The sequence below is a fragment of the Dipteris shenzhenensis genome, chromosome 22, assembly GCF_047967505.1.
Source record: "Dipteris shenzhenensis isolate YYH24624 ecotype China chromosome 22, Dip_SZ_1.0, whole genome shotgun sequence".
In the NCBI taxonomy this organism is placed as follows: Eukaryota; Viridiplantae; Streptophyta; class Polypodiopsida; order Gleicheniales; family Dipteridaceae; genus Dipteris; species Dipteris shenzhenensis.
In genome coordinates this window covers 50,173,841-50,195,613 of record NC_141617.1, presented here as the reverse complement: position 1 = coordinate 50,195,613, position 21,773 = coordinate 50,173,841, and the positions used below count along the sequence as shown (strand labels likewise).

The window sequence follows — 21,773 nt, the reverse complement described above, 5'->3', positions numbered from 1 at the left end:
GCATCCACTTACAAAGGTCTTTGTATTGAGTTTATCTCAGCACTCCCAGCGACAGTTGAATGTGCTTAGATATGTCGTTTGTTTGCTGATCTTCATCTCTTATTGGAGGGTCCTTCTCCAATTCTCACTGATAGTCAGAGAGTGCTATAGCAGTGGCAAAGAATCCTATCTTTCATGCTCGCACGAAGCACATTGAGGTTCATTATCATTATGTCAGAGAGAAGTTGCATGCAGGGGAGATCAGCATGATCTATGTGTCAACACATGACAATTCTTCACCAAAGCACTTCCACATGAGAAGTTTGAGGCATTTCGCAGTGCCCTGAACTTATCTCCTTTTGGTGATTGAACACTACCTTGTACATCACATTGGCACTGCAGGAGGGTGTTAGAATTATTGGTATATTCTAGGCAGTGGCCAATGCAATGTGATAAGTAGGTTAGGGGCACTTTTTTCTCATTGAGGTTTTTCCCCCTAACCACAGTTAGATTCCTAACTACGGTTACTGGAAAGGATAAGGTTTTGTCACTTAGACATCCTGCTTGCCCATTTCCTTCAAGTATATGGACTGATACTATACACACATTGATGGCCATTTGGGCGAGCATGCAGGGATCTTCGAGAGCAGCTACCGCTAGGAGGGATATTTTTTCCAGAGTTTGGAGGAGATCTCCTTTCTTCTCTGATTCTCCTTCAGGGTTGAGGTGACAATTTCAGCCTCCACCCTGGATTTTTGTTGGCTCTTTTTGAGCTAGTTTATTCTTTCATGCATGTCATGATGTACTTCTGCACTTGAGCTTGCTCTTGCGGTTTTCATTCATACTTAATGAAGTAATCTTTTTGAGAAAAAAAAAAGACCTTGGTAAAGACGTCCGTCACGTGCACGGGAGACCTCGGAATGTTGCATGAGCCGAGATAACGGAAATCGTATCTATTGTTTTTATGTTTCAGCCCAATTGCGATTTGTCCTAGGGTGCCAAAAGTGAGTTGCGATTTCATCTGAAAGGTTTGCCATGATGCTAATCAGGGCTAAAAGTTGTTCTTGAGGTCTGGTTTGGGTTTCAGTGGTATCAGAGCGCGGTTTTGCTACTTTCCTTGGTAGCAACGGTCCAAAGACCTCGGTAAAGACGTCCGTCAGGTGCATGGGGACCTTGGTAAAGGCATCCGTCAAGCGCACGATATGCAGCGACGTTGCAGGGGCCGGGATAACAGAAATTGTATATATTGTTTTTATGTTTCGGCCCCATTGCAATTTGTCCTAGGGTGCCAAAAGTGAATTGCGACTTCATCTGAAAGGTGCTGCCTTGATGCTAATCAGGGCTAAAAGTTGTTCTTGAGGTCTGGTACGGGCTTCACTGGTATCAGAGCGCAGTTATGCTACTTTCCTTGTTAGCAACGGTCCAAAGACCTAGGTAAAGACGTCCGTCAGGCGCACGGGAGACTTCGATAAAGACATCCATCAGGCGCACGATATGCAGCGATGTCGGAGGGGCTGGGATAACAGAAATCGTATATATTGTCTTTATGTTTCGACCCAATTACGACTTGTCCCAGGGTGCCAAAAGTGAATTGTGATTTATCTAAAAGGTGCTGCCTTGATGCTAATCAAGGCTAAAAGTTGTTCTTGAGGTCTGCTTCTGGTTTCACTTATTCAAATCCCTGTAGTCAATATACATTCTATAGGAGCCATCCTTCTTTTTCACCAAAAGCACGGGAGAAGCAAAAGGAAATTGGCTGTGGGTAATGAAATTCCTGTCCAATAATTCCTTGACTGCCTTGCCACTTCCTCTGTCTCTGGCCCTTGAGAGCCTATAAGTTGCTTTATTCACAAGTTTGGACCCTGGTTCCAGCACAATAGTATAGTTAATATCCCACTTAGGTTAAAGATGATGGGGCAGATCAGCAAACACATTTGAGAACTGCTGAAGTAACTCCTACATGTCCCTACCCTCCACTTCCAGCCCATTACATTGTTGTCTTTAGGATAATTGTAAAGCGTAGATAACACAAACACTCTTAAGATACTTAGCCTATCTTCTTGCAGATATGAGACCTAACTTACGAGAATTAAAGCCACCCTCATGAACAAAATTCATTAGCATCTTGTTCACATCCAACGTGAATTCACCCAATAACTTCATCCACTCACATCCCAAAACCACATCAATAGGGCCCATGTCAAGAAAAAATAGATTACCAACAAATGTGTACCCTTCAGATAATTTGTCCTAGTGGCTGGGCAACATTGATGCTGTCCATTAGCCACTTCCAATTTAATACCTTGATCCATTATAGTGGGATGCAACGTCACTGCTTTGATGGACTTAAAGTTATGAAATTATGAGTGTTGCCACTGTTAACTAGTATGTGGACAGGCCTATTTTGAATGAATCCTTTCAAATGAAGTATTTGAGCTCCTTCATAGCCCATTATGGCATCTACCGATATGCTGAACAGTTCAGCCTGTGCATCAAAATAAACCTCATCACTCTCTACACAAGAATGTGCATCTTAAAAATCTGTCATCAAAAGAGAGGTCACGTGCAACTTCAATATTCCATTGCTGACCAGCAGATGGACATTTTGCTTGGGAAATAACTTTTTTTCTGAATGCTCACTTGCTGAACCACCTGGGTAAAACGATTTAAAAATGCCCTTTTTGCCCCCTTAGCAACATCATCATCATCTAATTTACAGTCACTCACAGTCATGAAATTCCATTTCTGTCACAGCCTCATGAGAGGCTGAGCTGAAACCGGCCTCTAATCACTCAGAGGGCAGTGGAACTAAACCTTTAATCACTTCAGCACTTATTTACAGCTCACAAAGCATATATCACAACCATTAACCATTGCATGATCACCATTTGGCATTTACCCATTTGTTCACAAACAAAACCACTGAAAAAGGGATGGAGGCTAGAATGCCCCTGCTCAACAGACATAGACAAGTGCACCCGATTGGCCCCAAACACCGTGGCGCCCCTTTCGGTATTTCTTTATATTTCACAGTGAAATGATTACAAGTTGCATCTGGGAGACCTTCCCTGCAACTGAGCACGCAGCCCCAATTCACTAAGCCTTCGCAAGGCTTTCAAGCATATAACACCATCACATAAGTGCACTTAACCCGTAGGCTCAACCCAAAGGCATTCTCTTTTCCGAGTGCAATTCCATTGGCTGTCCAGATGCAATCACACTGCACCCCAGCTGCACTCTCCTTGAGTGGTTTCCAGATGGCATTCACAAAGCTTTTCAAAGCTCCGAAATAAAATCAGCAAAGTACCCAACGGAAGAATGACTCATGTAGCACTGCCTGGGCACCTGTGAGCCAAGAAAGAGGCGGCACACGAGGCCCACCTCTTGAGAAAGAGTGTGTGGTATCCCGGCAATGGAACCAATGAAACCGGCCTCTAATCACTCAGAGGGCAGTGGAACTAAACCTTTAATCACTTCAGCACTTATTTACAGCTCACAAAGCATATATCACAACTCACCAAGCCCTGAAGACTCGAACCAAGTCCTCAATCGCCAAGAGGACATAGTAGCCAATGCCCAATTGCATTCTCAGCCAAAGAGGAGTGCAAAGGCATGAAGAAAGAGCATTTACAAGAGCCGACCAGCAAGAATTCCACTGAAAAATGCGAAAAGAAACACTTCTGTCGCGAAGAAGTGGGAGTTCTTGGGCTCAAAAGAAGCGTGCTTCAGAGAGGAATGCATTGAGAAGGTTTTGGAGAAGTTTCATCGCCGGAAAGTCCTCCAAAACTGAGAAAAACCAGTCAACCAGCACGTCGGACCACTCGAAATTCAACAGAAAGCTGTAGCTTTGCAAGAGGAGAGGCCCAGGAGGCGGTAGAAGCAAAAAGGTCCAGAAAAAGCCACTTTTGCAAATTCGTCCAGCAAAAGAAGTGCTCAGCTCTGCCCGTTCTACCAAACGCACGGAGGGAAAAGCATATCACTACGAAGGGGAGGCAGAGGGGAAGCCATCGGGCCAAACGGAAGTCGAGGAATCCAAACGGGTGAGGAGTTATGAAGAAAAACGGAATTCAGCTGAAGGAGGCTGAAAAACCAGTCCAAAATCTCAACAAAGGGAGAAGATGAGAGAGAAAACCACACATGTGAAGTTTTGAAGGCCCAGGAAGGTCCAGGAATGGCAAAGGAGCATGTAGAAGGCACTAGAGCCACCTGGAACTCTAGGGGGGCCACTGAAGGTACATGGCCCTCTAGGGGGCCCATTAAAAATGCCACGTCATCATTTCCCAACAACCACTCTTTTAATTCCTTGGAATGCCTTTGGGCCTAGGGATTAATTACGCTTATGTGCTAGGCACCATGCCGCGTTTAATTACACATTATTAAGCCCACGCTTGGACTTTTAAAACCAAAGTTGTCACGGTCTTGTAGTACATTAAAGTACCTAGAATTTCACGCCCCCGTGACATACCCCTCTCTTGAAACAGCAAACCACAGTTTGCTGCCCCAAAACACAGGAGCGAGCATGAAATATAGCATAAAAGAGTATACAAGAAAGCCGCAGCTATAGTATACAGAGACAGTGAAAATATGGCTAGGAGAGGCATGCATCCATCCATATATACTGCTCAAAATCTATGTGATCCTCGGCGATCAATAGTCAAGATGCATCAATATCATGAAGTCTCACAGCAGAAATACTGTCAGCTCAGTATCTCGGATGAAACATACAGTGTCATCAAGCGACCTCATGAAATCACGGTGAGCCCGTCTGTACTGAGGGAGTGGAGGTGCTACCCCCCTCTCGAACATCAGGTAATGCTCCAGACGCTCGCTCTGCTGAACTACCTGTAGGAGCCCGGACCGCAGTCGGCTCTAATTGGAAAGCATCAAGGTAAAGCTGCAATATCCCAGGTGAATCTGCCAGTTCACCTTCCTCCATCCATTTCGCATCAAGTGATGGGTAATTTTGAAATTTTACCAAGTAGCGACGGATAACTTTACCCTTGAGCTTTCTATCTCTGTGTGCCAGAATCTGCTCTGGGACCAGAAGTTCATCCTGTTCTTCCACTTCAGGCTGCACCTCATCAGGTACATCCTCGGGAATATCTCCATGATATTGCTTTAATAAGCTCACATGAAAGGCATTATGTATCTTCCAATGCGGAGGCAACTTCAGCCTGTAAGCTACCTCGTTTATCTTTTCAGAAACCTGGAAAGGACCATAGTAACGCATGTTCAGCTTTGTGTACAACCTTTCCTTGCCTTTCTTATTTTTCAGCCTTGCCTTCTGAAAACGCAGCAAAACCCAATCACCTTCTGTGAATACCAATTCCCTGCGGTGCTTATCTGCTGCTCTTTTCTGCTTGTCTTGACTTCTTTGCAAGGCATATTTGATCTTCTTGTAAGCCTCTTCAAGGCTTTCCACAAAACGATCAGCTTCGAAGATTTTCTCTTTTGTATGCAAAATGGGAGGTATCTTCCTGGCACCTTCCACTATTTCAAAAGGTGCTTTACCTGTGGATGTGTGCACCGTATTATTGTAAGCATATTCCAGCAAAGGCAAATAATGCTCCCATTTGCTTTTGTGGTCTGAGACATAGCATTTAAACATATCCAAGATGGTAGAGTTTTCCTGCTCCGATTGTCCATCAGACTGAGGGTGAAAAGATGACGAAAAATTCAGCGTAGTGCCCATATTTTCAAACAGTCCTCTCCAAAAGAGGCTGGTCATCCTCGGATCTCTATCACTGATTATGGATTCAGGCATCCCATGATACTTGAAGACATGCTGCAAAAACAATCTGGCCATTTGATCTGCTGTAATTTTCTTTCTTACTGGCACAAAGTGGGCTTGTTTGCTAAACCTGCAAATTATTGTCCACAATCCATCATGTCCAGTAGGAGTACGTGGAAGATCAAACACAAAATCCATAGCTATGCTTTGCCATGGTCTATCAGGAATTGGCAAAGGGTGTAACAACCCAGGTGCCTTCTGCCTGTCAAACTTTACTTTCTGACAAACCATGCATGTTCTCACATAATCTTCCACATCTTTCCTCAAAGATGGCCAATAAAAGTATTGCTCCACTGCTGTAATTGTTGCTGTAATTCCCCTATGTCCTGCATATGGAGGAGCATGACTTTCCATTATGACTTTCTGTCGCATCTGATCAGTGACACAGAGTCGTCCATGCATCAAAATGAAACCCTCTTTCAACATATAGTGATCATGCCTTTGACCATCAGAAAGCTGATCATAAATAGTTGAAAAATCAGCATCATTAACATACTGATCTTTCATCACATCTAACACATTGTTGTAAGCAATGCTCACTGCTGAAACACTGGGTTTCTTGGAGACTGCTTCAGGCTGTGGTTTCCTGGAAAGTGCATCAGCCACGACATTTTTGTTACCCGGCACATGTACAATTTGAAAATGAAACATTGAGAGGAAGTTAGCCCATCTCATGTGCTTTTCAGATAATTTTCTCTGCGTGAGAAAATATCTAAGTGATTGATGATCTGTCTGCACATAAAAATCAGCTCCAAGAAGGTAATGTTTCCATGTGGTCAAAGCATGTATCACTGCTAACATTTCCTTCTCATATATCTGCAAGTACAATTCAGCATCTTTGAGAACTCTACTCTCATATGCAACCACTCTGCCATCCTGCATCAAAGTGCCTCCTATGCTGTTTCCACATGCATCACAAGTTACAGCAAAGGGTTTTGCAAGATCTGGCAAGATAATAACGGGTTCAGAACACAATTTTTGCTTCAGCTCTTCAAAAGCTGCATTTTCCTTTGGTCCCCACCGAAACGGTACAGCTTTCTTTTGTAAAGCATGCAAGGGAGAAGCAATTTCTGCAAAGTACTTTATAAACCTCCGATAGTATGAACACAACCCAAGAAAGCTTCTGACTTCATGCAGATTTTTCAAAATTGGCCAACTCCTTATGGCCTCAACTTTTGCAGGATCCATCTTGACTCCATCCTTTGACACTATATGACCGAGAAAATGAATCTCATGCATAAAGAATTCACTTTTCTTGGTGTTTATTAATAGCTTGTGTCTTTTCAACTCTTGAAACACAATAGTGAGGTGTTTCCTGTGCTCTTGCTCATTTTTAGAGAACACAATGATGTCATCAAAGAAAGTGCCCACAAACTTTCTGTGTGCTCTAAAAATTCTGTCCATCATTCTATTGAAAGTGGCAGGTGCATTAGTCAAACCAAAAGGCATCACAAGGAACTCATATAAGCCAAATGAAGTGCGGAAGGCAGTCTTGTAGACATCTTCAGGCCGTATCCTTATCTGATGGTATCCACTTTTAAGGTCAATACGACTGAACATTGAAGAACCTTCCAACCGATCCAATATATCATCAATGCGTGGAATTGGAAAACGGTTCTTAATTGTGACTTTATTCAAAGCCCTATAATCAATACACATTCTCCAACTGCCATCCTTCTTTTGCACAAGCAACACAGGGGAACAGTAAGGAGAATTACTTGGCTGTATTAATTCCTTTTCCAAGAGTTCCTTCACTTGTGACATTATCTCTTCCTGTTGTGCCTTACTGACACGATAGGGAGGTATATTAGGCGGTGAGCTTTCTGGAATTATATCAATTTGATGATCCTCGGGCCTCTTGGGAGGTAATTCTTGAGGAAGTGCATCTGAGAAACAATCCTGAAAATCTGAAATAAAAGCAGCCCTTTCTCTATCTAAAGCAGAAAGAGTAGAGCCCTCCTGAACTGGTTGGCTGTCCTCTTTGACAAAAATCAAGTACGCTGAAATATGACGCTTTATTACATTGGAAATACAAGAAGCTGAAACTACAGGGATGGACTCCCCTTTCAACTTTACATCAAGTACATGATTTTTGCCTCTATGAGTTAAAGAAATCTTCTTGTTTCTCATCTGCACATCAGCCCCCACCCTGTACATCCAAGGCATCCCAAGCAAAGCATCACACTCTGGCAAAGGCATAATGTAGAAGTCCTCTGCATCCTGATATCCTTGGATATGCATCCTCAACTTGCCAATGATAGGAGTGACAGGTGTGTTGAGTTCAGGGTTGGCCATATCACACATGCCGGATGGCCCCATTTCCTCAGGCTCGATGCCAAGCCTTCCTGCCATATCAGGAGTTATGAAATTTGCCTTTGCCCCAGAATCAAAGAAAAACAAACAATTCTGATTTCTGATTTTTCCCCATGCTCTGCACATCTCAGTCTTTTTCATTTCCTCTTCATCATGTGCATGTGGCAAACTCCCAATCACATCTGGAAGAAGTCCTGCAGAAGGTTTAGGCTTTTTGCCCTTCCGATCAGCCTGTTTATCACCATTCTTATCATCATCTGACCTGTCTCTTTTCTTGAATGGGCAATCATAAGAGCGGTGTCCCTCTTCTTTGCATATAAAACATTTGTTTTGCTCCATGAGTGACTTTTTCTCTTCATCAGATAACTTGGTACGGGGCTGTTTATTAGGCTGTCCACGCCTTTGACCAGCTTTGAATTGGGCTTTTCCTCCCTTTTGAAACGGTCGTTTGCCATAATTTTTATTTTCAGATTTGATGTCCTTATCCTGGTGTTTGGCAGCCCGTTTGTTGTCTTCTTTCTTGCTGTCCATAAAGCCCAAATTCTTCTCCTGCATCCATGCATATGCTGTCCTTGCATTCTCAATTAATTGAGTCATAGAACCCACCTTGGTTTTGATGCAATAATCACGTAGCTCACTAGGCAATCCACAACAGTACCTCTCTATTTGCTCTTTCAAAGAAACATGCCTGTAAGAGCTCAATGGCAGCAAAACATCCCAAAACCTCTGGGTGTAATCATCAAGATTCTTGCAAAGTTTGTATGACAAGTCATGCCAGTGTGAAAGTACTTCAACTTCAAAAGTTGGAGTAAGCCAAGTAGAAGAGAACACTTGCTTAAATTCCAGCCAAGTAGCAGGTGCATCTCCATGAAGCATAAGGTTAGTGTACCACTTAAGTGCATTGCCTTTCAAAAATGTGGCAACCTTCCTCATCTTGGATGCTTCTGTAAACAAACCCCCAAGAAATGCAGCATCAAACTGTTGAAGGAATGTGAGGGCTTTGTACCTGTCCTGTACTCCATTATATGTATCAAACTTGACATGAGAACCACCATCCTTAAATTCTTTATATACATTTGATATTGGCTGTCCCAAAGATGGCTGTATATTTGCAGCATTCCCTTGACTAGGGAGAGCCATGCTTGGCTGAACATTAGGCATGGGAGCATATGCTGTGGCTTGCATGCCTGGCTGCATTCCCACATTGTCATACATGGCTTGTTTTCTATGCCCAATTGGCGGTGAAATCAACATAGCATCAAAAATAGAATCTGTACCAAAATATTCAGGTTGCTGCCTCAAATATGGCTGAGGTGGTTGAGCCACATTTATGGACTGCACATTATTATTTTGAGGAGTAGAAATACCCAAACCAAGGCCTTGTGCTGGCTGCTCATACTGTTGCACTGGATGTACTTTTTGTACCTCTTTCTCAAGTGCTCTTTTGGGCGATTCCTCTCTCTTGGAAGTCACTTTCTGAGTCATTTTTGATGGCTGTCCCTCATGGGAAACCGATGCATGTGTGTACTCACTCTTTCCGTGCTTGTAACACCATCACATAAGTGCACTTAACCCGTAGGCTCAACCCAAAGGCATTCTCTTTTCCGAGTGCAATTCCATTGGCTGTCCAGATGCAATCACACTGCACCCCAGCTGCACTCTCCTTGAGTGGTTTCCAGATGGCATTCACAAAGCTTTTCAAAGCTCCGAAATAAAATCAGCAAAGTACCCAACGGAAGAATGACTCATGTAGCACTGCCTGGGCACCTGTGAGCCAAGAAAGAGGCGGCACACGAGGCCCACCTCTTGAGAAAGAGTGTGTGGTATCCCGGCAATGGAACCAATGAAACCGGCCTCTAATCACTCAGAGGGCAGTGGAACTAAACCTTTAATCACTTCAGCACTTATTTACAGCTCACAAAGCATATATCACAACTCACCAAGCCCTGAAGACTCGAACCAAGTCCTCAATCGCCAAGAGGACATAGTAGCCAATGCCCAATTGCATTCTCAGCCAAAGAGGAGTGCAAAGGCATGAAGAAAGAGCATTTACAAGAGCCGACCAGCAAGAATTCCACTGAAAAATGCGAAAAGAAACACTTCTGTCGCGAAGAAGTGGGAGTTCTTGGGCTCAAAAGAAGCGTGCTTCAGAGAGGAATGCATTGAGAAGGTTTTGGAGAAGTTTCATCGCCGGAAAGTCCTCCAAAACTGAGAAAAACCAGTCAACCAGCACGTCGGACCACTCGAAATTCAACAGAAAGCTGTAGCTTTGCAAGAGGAGAGGCCCAGGAGGCGGTAGAAGCAAAAAGGTCCAGAAAAAGCCACTTTTGCAAATTCGTCCAGCAAAAGAAGTGCTCAGCTCTGCCCGTTCTACCAAACGCACGGAGGGAAAAGCATATCACTACGAAGGGGAGGCAGAGGGGAAGCCATCGGGCCAAACGGAAGTCGAGGAATCCAAACGGGTGAGGAGTTATGAAGAAAAACGGAATTCAGCTGAAGGAGGCTGAAAAACCAGTCCAAAATCTCAACAAAGGGAGAAGATGAGAGAGAAAACCACACATGTGAAGTTTTGAAGGCCCAGGAAGGTCCAGGAATGGCAAAGGAGCATGTAGAAGGCACTAGAGCCACCTGGAACTCTAGGGGGGCCACTGAAGGTACATGGCCCTCTAGGGGGCCCATTAAAAATGCCACGTCATCATTTCCCAACAACCACTCTTTTAATTCCTTGGAATGCCTTTGGGCCTAGGGATTAATTACGCTTATGTGCTAGGCACCATGCCGCGTTTAATTACACATTATTAAGCCCACGCTTGGACTTTTAAAACCAAAGTTGTCACGGTCTTGTAGTACATTAAAGTACCTAGAATTTCACGCCCCCGTGACATGAGCCCTCATCAATCTCCACAATCATGCTGACTTTAGCTCCAGATTTAGCTTTACATTTGGTCATGTGAACATTTCTCTTGAGATAACATAGGTTCTTTTTTTTCCTTTCCTCCATGAGAACTTGAGAGAGATGCTTTACTAATTTCTCTTTCTTGTCACCCATATCCTCTTTGCTTAGTCTCATCAGCCTTCTAGGATTTTGAATGCCCCATGGTACTGCCATACACAGTAGGGAATCTGGGAATAGAAGGAACTAATGAGGATACCACTCGTTTCTCATTCATTGAAGAGCCACCCTTGCTTAGGGGCTTTTTGCCAAAATGCCCATGCCCAATACGTCAAGATCATCGGAGGATATACTTATGCATTTTCCTTTTCAGCCTGTCAAGGTTGTAGGCCATGTGGAGCAAAGTTTCTTGGATTCAGGATGGTATCTAGACCCGAACCCAGATCACACTCCCTTGGGCTTCTGGAGACTTTGGATTTATGGAGGGGTCCCAATTACGTGTTTGCAATGGGATCCCAGGGAATGGGAATGGATTGATGTGGTACATCGAGAGAAGAGCCTCCCCTTCTTTCAATACACGGTGAGTAATGCCAGAAAATTTCAGCTCAACTTGAGAAGATGGAGGCCTACCAGAGCGCCTCATTGGGAGAATTTTCAAATTTATGCTGACTTGCAGAAATATTTTTGGAAGCGACTCTAGAAATCCCCCAGGAATAGAAAGACCACTCTTTTCTTTAGGCTTTCTGTTACGCTCTAGCCGAGGTAGCATGACCTCGGAAGAATCAGTCGACATTTCCCTTAAAGGATCTATCTCTGTAATTTATGTGTTTGCGCTTCATGTAAATGATCGGGAGGGATTTAATGTCAAGGTCCTAGGTGAGGGCTGATAGCACCAGACTAGATAGATCTGAGACCAAGGGCCTAGTGCTAAGATTGTGCCTAGGGGCAAGGAATTAAATGCATCCCAAGAGAGGGGTGAAATGTTGCATTAGGAAGGCCCTATATGGATGACATGTGGCATCTAGATCTATCTAGGGATTTGGGGTTTGCTAAGGCTAGAGAGAGAAGAGAAGGATTTGATTCACGTGAATTTGAACGTAGATCTCTGGCTTGCTTTTGTGCCTTAGCAGAATAGGCTGGGTGGACAATCATGGTGCTACTCCCGTGATCTGCAGTAGAGGCTAGTATAGAGAATTCAGTTGACATTTGGTATCAGAGCCTAGGATAGAGGACGAGAGGGGACTCGTGATCTTTGAAGAGAGAAAATCAGAGATAGGTGACTCGATGCACAGGTTGGTGGCGTGGGGGTTAGCTGGTAGGTTGGCGCTAACGAACCTACGTTCCGTTGGTTGGGAGATTCATCGACAGGAACTAAGAGCAAGGTTCACGTAACCCTGACGGAACTCGGAACGAACGGAGGCACGTGAACGATCTGAGCGCCAATCGACGAACTGACCGGGTGATGCTGCGACGTGACGAACGGAGGTCTTCGGTGAGATTTGGGGAAGGGCGATGCGCAGGCAGGATTACGGGGGATCTGAGAACCTGTGACGACTGAATATAGTTGACAGCACGCCGCCATCTGTTCCGCCGTAGCCTTGGCCCTCCAAGCTCGCGTAGACAACTCGTAGTTGGGACTTCTTTGGCCACCAGTTCCGCTTATATGCTGTAGCTAGTTGATTGCAAATTGCTCGGGCTGCAAGCTGTGGGATTCGAAGTCCAGGGAGCACTCTATCTATTTTCCTTGTGGTTTTCGTTACTCCTGTTTTGTCGGAAGCAGTTAGACTTTTGTGGTTTTGACAAAGGTCGCTGTTGATGATGCTATAGCAAGAACAAATTATGCTTGAGCAGATGCCTGTGTGCACAGTTAGAATTAGATTGCAGGAATTTTCCTAGTATAGGGAAAAGCGCCATCTGTGATATATGCATGTATTAAATGCTTGATCAGTGTGAATGTGGGATTGCAGGAATTCCCTAGTATAGGGAATTGTGTTCAGAGTGTCAGTACCCTGAATTGTGTCAGCTTGTGATTACAGTGTTCTAGGGGTGTTTTTTTTTTTTTTTTTTAAACCCCCAAAACAAAACACCTATTGAACTAAATGGAAGCAGAAGAAGGGGCTTCCAGGAGGGACCCTGGTGAATCAGGAGTCCGGCCGACCCAGCAGGGATCGCGCCCAGTAGCTCACACTTTATCTGGCAGGATTGCATTGCTGGAAGATGCCTTGCAACAATTGTTAGCGCAGCAATTACAAGCCAATGCAGGGCAATCTGAACTTAGGAGAGTGATACATAGTATGTCTGCCAGACCTTCTCGAGAGGAGAAGGGAAAGGCTTCAATGGAACCGGAGTCTAGCGTTTATACGGTCGAGCCTAGGAAGGCTAAAGTGCCGAATATTGCAAATTACAGACCGGAGAAGTATTCTGGTCGGATGAACGACCGTAGCTCCGATGTCATTGAGACCTAGTTACACAAATGGGACGAGGCGTTCGCCATTTGTGAGATCAGAAATGACATCAAAAAGATCCGCGAGGCCACCCATATGTTTAGTGAGGCAGCGGATCGGTGGTGGATTAAACAACAAAAAGATGGCATAGCATCCACTACCTGGGAGGGGTTTAAAAGAGAGTTCAGGAAACACTTCTTACCTCCTGACGAGGCATCCCGAGCTTGGGATCAATATAGGAACCTTCGTCAGAGAAGTTTATCAGTGGCAGAATACACTGATAAGTTTCGAGAGAGTGTAATGAAGGTTGACGAACCCCTGCCTCAATCAATCCAAGTGAAAGATTTCATATTTGGATTGAATGATCGAATAAAAATGGAAGTTCGGGCTAAGTACGCGAACACGCTAGATGATGCAATAGCTATAGCCCTGAACTACGAGGATGCCAAGGGCAGCAAGCCAAGTGGGTTTGCACAGGTTGGAACCCAGTATGGGTATCCGAAGAAATCTGGGTTTAAGAAGAAGTGGGCTAGTAGAGGGAGTGGTTCGCAGCCGAGTGGTCAAGCCAAGCAGGCGAGACCGGCTGAAACTCCTAAACCAAGTACCACCATTGGAGTGAAGAGGAAAGTAACTCCAATGGCAGCCCGGGCTTGGTCTAAGTCTCCCTTGAACCCAGAACAAAGGGAAAAAGCGAGGAGAGAAGGCTTGTGCTTTGGTTGCCTTCAACCTCATCAGTGGAGAGATTGTCCACGTAATAAAGATCGTCGGATGGCTGAGATGGTGATCTCAGAGTGCGACGTGGAGATGCAGGGAAGTCCCAGAGCGGAAGAGATGCAGATTCAGCTAGCGGGATCTTCTCAGAGGTTAGTACCTTGTTTGTTCTGTGTGTCTGTTACTAAGTTAGTGACGAGTGCACCTGATAACATCCTATCTAAGCCCGCAGCAACGGGGTATACAGCCTTCAATGATACGGAGTTAATTAAAATGAAAGAGCAAGTGGCCAGTCATGATGTCATTGTGTTGTTTGACTCGGCGTCAACTCACAATGTGATTAACTCCAAGCTCGTGAAGAGGCTGAGATTAAAGACAAGTCCATCTGACTATGCGTATACAGTCAGGATGGCCGATGGAAGTTCAACTGAAGTATGGGACCAAAGGGTTACCCAGTTAGAGCTTCGGATTCAGGACTATGCTGAGAAGCTTGATTTTGAAATAACCAAGCTTGCTCATGAGGATATAGCCCTGGGAATGGCGTGGCATTCTAGGAAGAATCCAGCCATTGATTGGAAAAAGCACGTATATCAATTCAAGATGAATGATGTGCTTTATGTCTTGCGAGGTGAAAGAGATATACCTCAGGGACCGTTGGTTTCCGTGATGGAAATCAGAAAGGCTCAAGTAGAGTTTTTGTACCTTTGCACAGCATCGGTAGAGTCGGTGAATGATTCTTCGACTAGCACTGATGTTACGCAAAGTGGTGAGATGGCCAAGCTGGCTAATCTTATAACAGAGGAGTTCTCTGAATGTTTTAGGGATGAACTACCTTATGGGTTACCTCCAGAGCGGAAAGTTCAACATAAGATTGAACTAATCCCGGGGGCAGAACCTGTAAATAGACCTCCCTATAGAATGAGTTTTACTGAAGAGGCGGAGGTGCGTAGGCAACTGGAAGAATACCTCAAGTTGGGGCAGATTCAACCAAGTTTCTCACCTTTTGCTTCACCAGTGATATTAAAGAGGAAAAAGGATGATACGTTTCGCCTCTGTATAGATTACAGAGCATTGAATAATATCACTGTTAAGTACAGGTATCCGATGGCTCGGATTGATGATTTGCTAGATGCATTACATGGAGCCGTGATTTTCAGCAAGATAGATCTTAAGTGCGGCTATCATCAGATCCGGATTAGAGCCGAGGATGTGCATAAAACCGCTTTTAGAAGCAGGTTTGGTCATTATGAGTTTTTGGTAATGCCCTTCGGACTTACCAATGCTCCGGCGACCTTCGTCATGCTTATGAACGATTTACTACGTCCGTATATCGAAAAGTTCGTAGTACATTTTATTGACGATATCTTGATATTCAGTAAAAGCATTACTGAGCATCGTGAACACTCAAGGATAGTGTTCAGTACTTTGAGGAAAGCCAGTCTTTATGTGAATAAAAAGAAAACTATACTGTGTATGGTTAGGCTTGAGTATCTAGGGTTCATAATTACTCCACAGGGGGTAGAAATGGATCCGAAGAAAGTGGCTGCGATACTAACTTGGCCAATCCCTCAGAGTCTAACCGCGTTGCGGTCATTCTTGGGATTTGTCCAGTTTTATAGAAGGCATATCAAAGGATATTCCGAAATAGTATCGCCATTGACTGATCTGACCTCAGATAAAGTACCTTTTAATTGGGGACAGAATCAACAAGAAAGTTTTAACACCATAAAACAAGCTGTGGTCACTGGACCGGTGTTAAAAATAGTTGATCCCCAGAAACCGTTGTTCCTGGAAACCGATGCAAGTGGCATTGCGGTGGGAGCACTTCTCCTTCAAGAGGGAAGGCCAGTAGCCTTTGAAAGCAAGAAGCTTTCTCCCTCTCAAAGGAATTGGCCAACTCATGAATTAGAGTTGTATGCTGTTATCCATGCTTTGAAAACATGGAGGCATTATTTGTATGGTTCAGAGTTTTATGTGGATGTGGATCATGATACTCTGAAACATTTCTGTAAACAGCCTGACTTGAGGGGCCGCCAAGCTAGGTGGGCAGAGCTCATGCAGGAGTTTAATCTAACGATTCGGTACCGAAGAGGAAAAGACAATAAGGTCGCTGATGCGTTGTCTCGCATTATGCACAACCTGAGTTTCACGGTATTAGAGAGTGCTCTAATGACCGAGATCAAAGAAACTCAAAAGGTGGACGAGTTTGTCCAGAGCTTATGGCCTAAGGCTCATGTGTTAAAACCCGGGGAAAGTGAAAAGGATGACCTGGCATCCAGAAAAGGCCAAACTTATGCGAGATATACCATAAGGGATGGTATGCTAGTTAGAAATGGCAAGGTTGTAGTACCTGGTCAGAATGATCTCAGGCAGAGAGTCATTCAACAATGCCATGATAGCCCGTGTGCGGGACATCCAGGAGTCGAGAAGACATATGATCTCGTGAAGCGAGATTTCTTTTGGCCAAAGATGAAAAAGCATATTCATGAATATGTGACACGGTGTTTCTCGTGTCAAGTAAGTAAGGCCGAGCGGGTAAAGCCACCTGGACTTTTACAGCCCTTGGAAGTACCACTAAGTAAGTGGGAGAGCATTTCCATGGATTTTATTGTAGGGCTACCTGCAACGCAAGGAGGGTATAATTCAATCCTTGTGGTGGTTGATCGTCTAACCAAGATGGCTCACTTCATTCCGACTAGAGAGTCTGTTAGTGCCCCGCAAGTGGCGGATTTGTTTATTAGACATATATTTCGTCTGCATGGATTGCCTAGATCCATAGTATCAGACAGAGATGTCAGATTTACCGGTCATTTTTGGACAGCGGTATTTGAGACACTAAGGACGGAGTTGGGAATGAGTAGTGGGGATGAGACGGATGGTCAGACGGAGAGAGTCAACCAGACTTTAGAGGATATGCTGAGGGCATATGTGTCATTGAGGCAACATACGTGGGACAAGTGGTTGCCATTGTTGGAGTTTGCCTACAATGATAGAAAGCATTCATCTACCGGGTTCAGTCCGTTTGAGCTGAACTATGGTTATAGACCAGCCAATCCGACTATAGTTGGAGTACCTCAGAAAGTGCCTAGTGCCGTGAACTTTGTAGTTCAGATGCGGGAGATGCTAGCACTTGCGAGAGCTAATATCCGCCAGGCTATGGATAGAGCCAAGCTGTATGCGGATGAAAATCGGTCTATAAGAGTATTTGAAGAAGGAGAAAAAGTTTTTCTCAGAATTCCTTCGCACTCGAAGTCGTTGACTTCAGGAGAGTGTGCTAAGTTATCACCTCGATACTGTGGGCCGTGGTTAATTCTAAAGAGGATAGGCTGTGTAGCCTATAAATTAGAATTGCCACAGGGGTGTAAGGTGCACCCGGTTTTTCATGTTTCACGTTTAAAGAAATTTTTACATACTGGTGACTCACTAATCGAAGGTGTGGTTTTGTTTCAGGAGATAGAGGATATTGCAAGGCGCAAACCAACAAGAATCCTGGACCGAGGAACAATGCAAATGCGAAATCGGAAGATACCCACGGTGTTGGTTGCATGGCATGGTCAGCCTCTATCCGAAGCGACCTGGGAATCCGTATATCAGTTGCGGAGAGTGTTCCCAGACTTTATCATCGAGGACGCTGATGTCTGAAGAGGGAAGGAATGTTACGCTCTAGCCGAGGTAGCATGACCTCGGAAGAATCAGTCGACATTTCCCTTAAAGGATCTATCTCTGTAATTTATGTGTTTGCGCTTCATGTAAATGATCGGGAGGGATTTAATGTCAAGGTCCTAGGTGAGGGCTGATAGCACCAGACTAGATAGATCTGAGACAAAGGGCCTAGTGCTAAGATTGTGCCTAGGGGCAAGGAATTAAATGCATCCCAAGAGAGGGGTGAAATGTTGCATTAGGAAGGCCCTATATGGATGACATGTGGCATCTAGATCTATCTAGGGATTTGGGGTTTGCTAAGGCTAGAGAGAGAAGAGAAGGATTTAATTCACGTGAATTTGAACGTAGATCTCTGGCTTGCTTTTGTGCCTTAGCAGAATAGGCTGGGTGGACAATCATGGTGCTACTCCCGTGATCTGCAGTAGAGGCTAGTATAGAGAATTCAGTTGACACTTTCTATACATGGAAGGATTGCAGTGAACCAGTGGAGGTCGAGGTTCGGCACAGGTTCTACTTTTAGTCACTGCCTTTTTACGAAGGTGTCCATCCAGCAGTGTCTTTAGGACTGAAGACAGGCGCAGATTATTGGAAAGGGATTGCTAAGCTATTGAGCACCTTTACAAACTCCCCTTTCTATATGACTTGGGGATCGGTAGCTTGGCTTTCCCTTTCCAAGCCTCAAGTACAAGAGATGTCACAGGGACGTGAATTTCATGTAGCTAACCCCATGGCTACTTCCGTGGTCATGTTGGCCGAGGGGACTGCCCTAGAGGAAGCACCCACTTCCTAGAAGTCCTTAGTCCAATTTTCAATGCACCTACTAGGCCCAAATGCTAGGGGTTGAGGGGTCTAAAGGTTAGGCCCAAGAGAAACCAATGTTTCATCGGTTTATTGGGTTAGGATTTAATGTAAGGGGCAAACCAATGTTTCATTGGTTTTGGTGGGTTAGAGCATTAATGAGGGGGCCACGTGGCAGCCCCTCATGCATGCCCACCTTCCCCTTCCTCTCCCTCCACGGTTTTGATGTTTCTTCTTCTTCTTGCTTTGGATTCTCACGCTTTCCGAGGTCTTTTGGCATTCACCTTTGACCCTAAGGTCTCTTTCCAAGGCTTCTGTACGGCTGTGCGGAGGCATTTATTGCTATAGTACAAAGCTAGGCGGGCTGTACGGAACCTTCACACTGTTGTAGGGACTGATTTCCCTGCTGTACGGACTGGTTTGGGCTGTTTCGGAGCTGGCACGCAAGCTTTCGGAGCTGTTTGGGACATCTTGCTTCCATTTTGAGTCGATGTAGAGGCTGATGTGCGAAGGAAGTGGATTTGTCTGCGAGGCTCAAAAGTGTGTGAAACTTGCACAAAAATGTGAGCGTGATGTGACAAGCGCGTAGAGCAAAGCGATTTTCCTTTTGGAAGCGGCCTCCAAGTGGGCCTACATCGCGGGTCTCATAGTGAAGATGGGTCGGGAGAAGAAAACCCCAAGATACGTGTATGATGAAACTATCTCAACAGGTGACCCATCAAACGTGAATTGCTCCTGGCGTATGACGGCTTAAGATGTGTTGAAGATTATAACCTTGGTTTTAACCAGGTTGATCTTCAAATCATGAGACTCACGAAAGGATTGAAGTGCGTCAAGGTGTCTTTGGAGCCCCTCTGCTGAGGAAGACAAAAGAGCCATGTCATCTGCATACAACAATATCCGGATCAACGTGCCAGCAATAGAACATCCATTCCCCCCTTGTGTTTGCATCACTGTCTGGAGCTTGTCTATGTAGAGGCCAAACAGGGTAGGTGATAAAGGACACCCTTGTTTTATCCGAATAATCTCGTCTGTCCATCCAGATCCTGCTTGGACTCTGCTTGAGACTCTCTCGTAAAGTGCCATGATAGCCCAAATGATCTCTTGGTCATAACCCAAATCCTGTAGGCGCCGGATGAGGTAGGCTCTCGGAATTGTATCAAATGCTTTGCAAAAATCCACAAAGCAACAGTAAACCCTATGCTTCCGTGCCCTTGCCTCCTTGATGATACGCTTTTTCAAAAAAGTGTCTGCCTAATCACTTTTCAGCCCACATCCTACTGTGACAATCAATTTTGGTTACGCATCCCTTCTATTAACTCTCTCTCTCTCTCTCTCTCTCTCTCTCTCTCTCTCTCTTATATGATATCCGTCGCTTCCATCGGATAACTGATATCCGTCGTTTCCATCGGATATTTGATATCTATTGTTGATTCCTCGTTGTTGATCCCCCGTCGCTTCAGTAGCTCTCCTGTCTGCTCCTCTCCCAGCTCTCCCCTATTCTCCTCTCGTAGCTCCTGTAGCTCTTCCGTCTGCTCCTCCCCTAGCTCCCGTCTACTCCTCCCGTACCCCCTCTCGTAGACAGTCTATCGCTAGCACTATTGCACCAATAGGGTTGTCCGTAGGCTCGTGAATTAGGAACCCTTGGCTGGGCTGAACCCTCAGCTCAACTAGGGGGTCAGCTCAGCCAGGGGGTAATAGGAGATATGGCCAATAAAGAATGGCCCAGCCTACCCTCCTCTTCAAAATCAACCTCTAGTCCAGCAACCTCTAATAGCAGAGCCCAATATGCCACAGTTGCATCCAAGACGCCTTCCTTGTATGCACATATCTATGAATGAGGTAGTCTTTTTGACCGACCCATTATTGGGTATCATGAATAGATTTTCTTCTTACAGGATCAAGTGAGAGAGGTGAGGATGCAGCTGGTAGATGCCATAACTAGAATTAAAGTTTTTGAAGGATCTGGTAAGAAGGAAGTCATTGATGAGGTTGTAAAGTCATGCAATGCTACCCCCCCTACCCCCCAACTAGCCTCTGTAGTCAAGAATCTAGTTCAAATTGAAGTGTAGACAACCAAGCAAGAAGTGATTGTTGAGTTTGATGCAAAGGTCATCAAAGCTGATATTCAGGAAGAAATTAAAGAACATGAAGCTAGAAAGGATAATGCTCTGAAAATCAGAATTGGCGGGCTTCTAGATGGATGGTATAAAGAAGAGGAATCATTCAGTGATACCTTTCCACATGTCAAAGCAGCCATGCCCACTATTGATTGGACAGCTGACGCGGATGACAATCCTGACAATCCTGATGATGATGGTGAGGCTTGAGTAGTCCAGATCGGTCGGTGTAATGGTCATGCTATCATTACATTCTGCTCACGAGACATACGTATAAAAGTACTACGACAATCTCACAAGTTGAAAGGGACTAAGATATGGATAGCCGAAGAACTCACAAGAGCTCAATTGAAGGATAAGGCAAAGGAATTAGCAAAGGTTCGGGCTGCCAGGAAGGGCGGTAAATGGGCAGTCTATCGTAAAGGAGTAGCACTCATTAAAGAGTTTAAATCAAAACCGAAAGACTCTCAGTCTTAAACTAATGTATGGCCAGCTATTTATATGTATGTTTTATCTGGGTTACCACTTAGGTACTTTAAATAAAATGGAGCTGCCTTTCCACTCCTTGGGAGCTGCCCTCTGCCTCCCAAAGCTGATGTACTAGTTGGTTTCTCACGTTGTCCCATAGACTCCTTGGTCTCCCGTGGACGTTAATAGACTCTCTCTCTCTCTCTCTCTCTCTCTCTCTCTCTCTTCATCGTTCGTACACAGCTCATTGTCGTCGTCTGTACACAGCTCGTCGTCACCGTACACAAGCCGTTGTACAACAGTCGTCGCCTCCGTACACAGCCATTGTGTCCGTACAGCGTGTTACCCCCAGTTGAGCTAAGCCCTTGGCTTAGCTTGGGGGGTTAGCTTCAGTGAAGGGCTTGGAGAATCTGCAAGGCCACCATGGATTTCCCGAAGGTGAAGTTCATCATCAGGCCCCAGTACCTCGAGGATAGAGGAGTCTCACATGCACTGAGGATTGCCATTGGACAGATGCGTGTTTTGTCCCATCAACTGAGGATTGAGGCAGGGAGAGCTGCAGGTATACTGAGAGAGCAGAGTACACTGACAAG

The 21,773-nt window shown here is 44.9% G+C and overlaps 1 protein-coding gene across 4 annotated transcripts in view; it reads right to left on the bottom strand.

The window, feature by feature from the left end:
• The window catches only part of LOC147888243 (uncharacterized), a 159,664-nt gene that overhangs the window by 37,915 nt on the left and 99,976 nt on the right, over positions 1–21,773 (bottom strand). The window lies entirely within an intron of this gene.